Here is a 6205-nt window from a genome sequence, read left to right on the forward strand (position 1 = left end):
CTCATGTTCAAGTTCTCCTTGTGGACAATTTTGATGTACTTTTCATTTCTTGATTAATAAAGATGGATCCAGCTTTGCACCAGCTCTAAATCGCTCTTGGGAGGCTGTAGTTCTTGGGGTTGGGCCCATCTCAAGTGCCCAGTACCTCCCTTGTTTATCTTTATGTGTTTGCTGCGTTCTTGAAATAAAATCTGCTCTTTAGATTTAATTCGTGCTTTGTTACTTAGGTTTCTTTTGATGGTTCAAGTAGCTTTTCATGTTTATAATAGATTGGTAGGAGTTTGTTATGCATTTAGATCTTTTGGCATGTTCTTGCTCACATGATGTATATGGTTCTCTTTCCAAACAAAGCTGCTGTTTATTCATTTCATTGACAGTTGGATTGAGTTAGCTAGGACTTGGTTTGTTTGCAAGAATTCATTGATTTGTTTGAATAAGCATTGTGCAGGGCATCTCTATCACCTTCATCACCTCCTCGTTCATCTGAGCCTCGTTCAGGTCAGCTCCTCCATCACCAAGTCTGTTCCTCATCTCCCATCTTCTCTTTTGCCAAGTAACCTTACCTTCTTCCCCATTGTTGTCTCAACCACCTTCAAGCCAAGTCAGCTTTCCACATCACCTCACCACTCCATCCATAAGTTCCTGGGTCACTTCAGACCCCCATCATACCTCCATAACCATCCATGCATCTTCCATCAACCATCCATCCTCAAACATCCCATTTCAGAACATCCTGTAGAAGAATCGCAGACCTTCCTGTAGAAACCCCTGCGTTTCCTGTAGAATCCCCTGCAGACATCCTGTAGGAGGCCACTCACTTGGTTGCTGAGCCTCTGAACGTGAGGAACCTCTGTGAACTGATGCTAAGGATCTCTGGGGACCTCTCCTAGCCTCCCCAACCTTTCCCAAGCTTTCCTTCCTTCCGCATCACATCTGCACAACCAAACCCTAATAAGCACAAAATCACAATCACTCCATCCACTTAAAGAAAAAATATAAAAACATGTCTTTTAAGATGCAAGTAGATTAGATTCATGCATTTTCACTTATTAGAAGTAATGGCATCATTGGTAGAAGTTTCCTTCACATTCTTTGCATCATAGAGGTTAGACTAGTTAAGTTAGGGTTTCCTAGGGTTTCCATGTTTTGATTTGCTTTCAGTTCATTTTTGCCAAGTAGATTAGTCTTCTTTGAGCTAGCTTTCGTCCATCATTTAACAAACTTCTTCTGAGAGCCTAGAGAAGTTGGCTTGAGCCCTAGCGGACTTGTGCCAGCTGACCAAGTGACAGCTGCGACAAGAGCTAGTACTTGTGCATACAGCACCGTCGCTTCCAAGTTTGTACGAACTACCGGGTTGATAAAATTAAGAGACAGGAAGCCCCAAGAGTTGTAGCATTATTGCTACAATACTGGAGCCCACCATCTTTTTGGCGCCGTTGCCGGGGAAGCGACAGAGTATTGGTGATTGTTGCTATTCTTCTATTTTCTACTACAACCTTCTGCTCAGTAGTTTATTTAATTTTCATTCTGTAAAAGTAGCATAGACATTTCCTGCTTTCATAGATTAGCATTTCCTGCTTTCCTAGATTAGCCTTTCAATTCCGCAATTTCAATTTTGCAAGCGTAGATTAGTATTTCAATTTCGCAAGCGTAGACTAGCCTTTTCATTCTTGCAATTTCATTTGAGCAAAATAGATTAGTCCTTTCCTGCTTTCATTTCAATTCCGCATTTTCATTTTCGCAAGATAGTTAGTTGCAGTTCAATCTATTTCAGTTTTGCAAGTAGAAGTAGGAAAAAGAAAAAAAAAAAACCAAAAAGATTTCATTTCGTTCTTTGTAGGAGTAGAGATAAGTTAGGAAAATGATTGCACAACACCCCCACTGCTTCACACAGCCAACGTTCTTCTTCGATGGCTGTGATGAAAGAACCCCTGGGTGGACATCAAGACATATCTGAAGAACCTCTAGGGGAGAAGAAGAAAGAACCACTCCTCTGAAGCAAATGGCTACAAGCAGAAATGATTGGAGCAGTCCCTTGTCCAAAGATGAATTTGAAAATCAGATCGAAGGTTTCAAGAGTGATATGAGGCAGTTTCTTGCCATGCAACTGGATACCTTGCGGATCCAAAAGAAGCAAGAAGAAGCCAAGAGGGCTTTGGCCATTTTTTGTCCTAGGTGCACTAGAAAGCATCCTTGGAACGAATGTCCAATGCACTCTCTAGAAGTGTGTTTCATCTGTGAAGAATACCATCCTACAGATCAGTGCCCTTCCTTGCCCAGAATCAAAGCTACATATCAAAGAGCCAAGGGAGCCACTGAATCACTCTGTTATATGAACCAAAGGAGGCCACATGGACCCGTACCCTACCAGCAGGAACTACAAGGGATACCCGAGACCTATTATGACCCTTATCAAGCCACTTTCATGCCTTCTTGGGATCCCCCTGCTCATCCTTTCTGGTCTACACCTCCTCCTTGGTCATATCCTCCTTGTTCCTTCACAGATCCATATTATGCCCAACCAGTTGTTCATTCATTCCACTCTTATGCTCAACCACAGCCTCAGTGGAATGCACCTTATCAGGAGTGGAGGCCCCAGTACAACTCTCATCCCACTCATTTTCCTCCACCACCTGCTCATCCACAACCATCGCCTCCTCCTCCACCAAGGCAACCCCAAATGCCTACCCAACCACAATGCCATCCATCTCCATCTCAATTACACACCTCCACTCAACCACCCGTGCCACCATTTCCAAAACCATGCAATGGAGCAGCTCAACCCAATTGCAAAGCTGAAGCACAACATGTGCAAATGACTCCTTTTGAGCTCAATGATCTTCACCATAGCTCAGGAAAAGCATTGCAAAAAAGAGATCATCTTGAAAGCATTGAAGGATCACATCCAGCAAAAGAAGATTCAAAAGAGGAGATCAAAGAACCATTGATTGCACTTGATGAAGAGCAGAGATCAGAATCAGAGATCGAGAGAGTTCCTTCATGGTTACCATCAAATCCTCCATGTACTCAAGAGAAAGATCAACAAAAAGAGGAAGATGAGGAAATCATGATAGAAGGTGACATGAAGAATGATCCAGATCAGCAAAAGGACCAAGGATATCAAAGCCATATTGAGACATGGTTCCAGATAGTCACTAAGTTGCAGCAGTACTCTCTTCCTCAGCTATGTTTGATCCCTTCAAGATCAGATCATTTGGTCTCTGAGATCTGGATACCTATCAGAGCATGCATTTCGAGCCTTCACATCATTTTTTCTCTAATCTCGATGTGCACATGGCTCCATTGGAAGTATTATTATACTTGAAAATGATTTTTTTTTTCAAGTAGGGTAGGGTAGAAGAAAAAAAAGAAAAAAAAGAAAAAAAAATGAAAAAAGGAAAATAGAAATCTAAGGTGAAAACCTCCTCGGAGGCGCCTTAGATTGGCTCATTGATTGAAAACCTCCATGAGGCGGTCAATGGGTTGAAAAAAAAGAGAAAAAGAGAATAAGATCTTTGGGTGAAAACCTCCCTTGGAGGCACCCAAGGCAGGCAATTAGGGTGAAAACCTCCATGAGGCGCCCTAGTTGTTTTTCAAAAAAAAAAGAGAAAAAAAAGAAAAAGAAAAAGAAAAAGCTAATCTCCATTGAATAATTTCATGTTGTAGCAGTGACATTGCAGGTTGCAAGAGGGACGTTTCATGACAGGAGGAGCACTCAAATCAAAGACAAAGGAGTTTTTGTGCCTTCTACAGGAAGTTTCGTATCTTCTACATGAAGCTTACAAAAAAGCCAAATTGATCTCCGAGGAGGACCTGAAGGCTTGGAATATGTCCATGAGGCCTACCCACATCCATGTTTCCATTCCTCACCCCTTTTCCATCATTTTTTCCATGTCATTATGCTTCTTTCCTCAAAACTGTGTCTTCTACAGGAAGCTCTGTATTTCTACAGGAAACATCCTGTAGAACCTTTGGACGAGCCAAATCCAATTTCAAAAGTGAATCTGATGGTGGGAGTCTATTGGTTAGGCCTGCAAGCACTTGTGTGTCCATCCCTTGCCTTTCTCCATCATTTGTCCACCTCATTTGCTTCTCATTGTGCTTCTACAGGAACTTCCTGTAGAAATTGTGGGAAACTAGGCATGCATTTCAAAAAGTGGTTTGGCAAGCATGGCAGCTTCCTCAAGGGTCCAGAAGCCCTCATGCAATCTTCCAACTCCTCCTCCATCAGCTCCATACCTGCATCACAGCCAAAATTCATTTTGTCATCCCATGCAACCAAAATGCAAGTGCCTTGAAGCAAAAACACATAGAGCAGAATTTGTTTTTGCCATAACTTGAAAAACCATGCGTCCATTTGACAAACCGTTTTATGGGGAATTGTACAAGGTTGATGACAACATGACTGAGCAGTTTCATGCAATTTCGGTGCACGGTTTCCAAGAAATCAGCCTCCATCACCATCAGCCATTTTCACATTTTCTCCATATCCGTGCATCCGTTTTAAAACTTGTTTCATGGGGAGATGCACATGGGTGATAGTAGCCTACCCAAGCAGTTTCAGCCGATTCTGATGCACGGTTTCCGAGAAATCGAGCTCTCAAATCTTCAGCCATATTCCAATTTTCTCGAAATCCGTGCATCCATTGATCACGAATTTGCTATAAGAGATGCATAATGATGGTAGTAACATGCTCACCGAGTTTCAGATCAAACCGATCTACCGTTTGGGAGAAATGGCAAAAAGAAGTTCTGGTCCTGAGAAAATTCAATGGCAGCAGTTTGAGGGTGCAGATCTGAACGTGGAAATGAACTCTTATTGCATGCATCTGACCAGAGGACACCTGCAGAAGGAAACCAGCCATGAATCATAAAACAAGCCATCATGCAACCATAAAATCAAATGCATGCAGCAGTGGCAGGCCACAACAGCTCACGGCAACCATTCAACTTCGAGGTATGTGACTAATCTCATTCTCCTATTGCATAGATTTAATTGGAAACTGCATGAATTGATGGGATGGTGGAATTAAGCCACGAATTAGTAAGGTTCAGCTGATTTTCGTCCCTAAGAACTTAGCCGGCAGTCACACAGCACGGTCATTCACGTGAAACTGAAAAAACACAGCCAGTTATGGATAGTTTAAACTCCAGTGAAACAAATGGTAAGGGATTACAGGCAGATGGAACTGCAGAGGACGAACAGTTTGCATGGGCTAAGCGCAGGTCTCTGCCACCTCACCACAAATCACGCAGTGAATAAAGGAACGCTCGGCTGAAGACTCACGTAATTGTTGTTCAGGTACACTTGCTAACTGTTGTTCATTTACACTTGCAAATGTTAAACTCACGTCCTTCATCAAGTTTTGGGCTTGTTAACAATTCTCCCGCATGCAAAGATCATTCAAAAACGCAGAGACACCCTACAGGCGTTTCTACAGGAAGTCTTCTACAGGAAACGCAGAAAACTGCCCTGCAAAAAGAAAACAAGCAGAAGAGAAAGCAATTGTTCAAGACAGTACTGAGACAGATGGTGAAGCATATGATGACCACAAACATCAGTCTAAAGTACGTGATTCAACTGCAGGCCAATCTAATGTGACTGACGATAAAAAGAATGGAGTTTCTAAGGGTAATGGAAATATGTCTAACCAGCATTTGACAGAGTTGAAATCACATAGGCCTGGTTCAAGTGTTCTTGGTAAAGGTGGAAATTTTCAGTGAGGTAGGCCTGAACATAACTTTCCCATGCAAATAATTCAAAAGGTGGTGAATTCGATGTGTTGAGGGGGTAAGGAAAATTTGAATGGGAGTCTGTCTACGAATTCAAAAGTTGTTTTTATTATCACTGCCTGGAATTGTCTTCATGGTCTGTATGTGAGATTTTCTCCAGGGTCTTGAATTAAAATCTCTCATATGGAAAAAGTGAAACCGCTGTAAGGCTCACCTGTGCACATATACATGTTTTTTTTTTGTGACTGCTATATGGTTAGTATGAAAATTAGCTCTGCACTCTGTCTGTGAGAGCCTAATTTCATTTTGACAGTCAAATTTTGGGGCAGCAACAATATTATAACCAAGGAATTGGTGAGAGGGGAGATACAACCAACGGAGAAATCTTGTCCTGAGAGTCAAGGAGGAAAGCCATATCAGAATTCTCCTTCTGATCAGAGCACAAGACAAAATAGGGCATTATATCCAAATT

Source organism: Pinus tabuliformis, chromosome 7 (assembly GCF_031772625.1).
Source record: "Pinus tabuliformis cultivar Carrire ecotype Pingquan chromosome 7, CPIR1, whole genome shotgun sequence".
Taxonomy (NCBI): Eukaryota; Viridiplantae; Streptophyta; class Pinopsida; order Pinales; family Pinaceae; genus Pinus; species Pinus tabuliformis.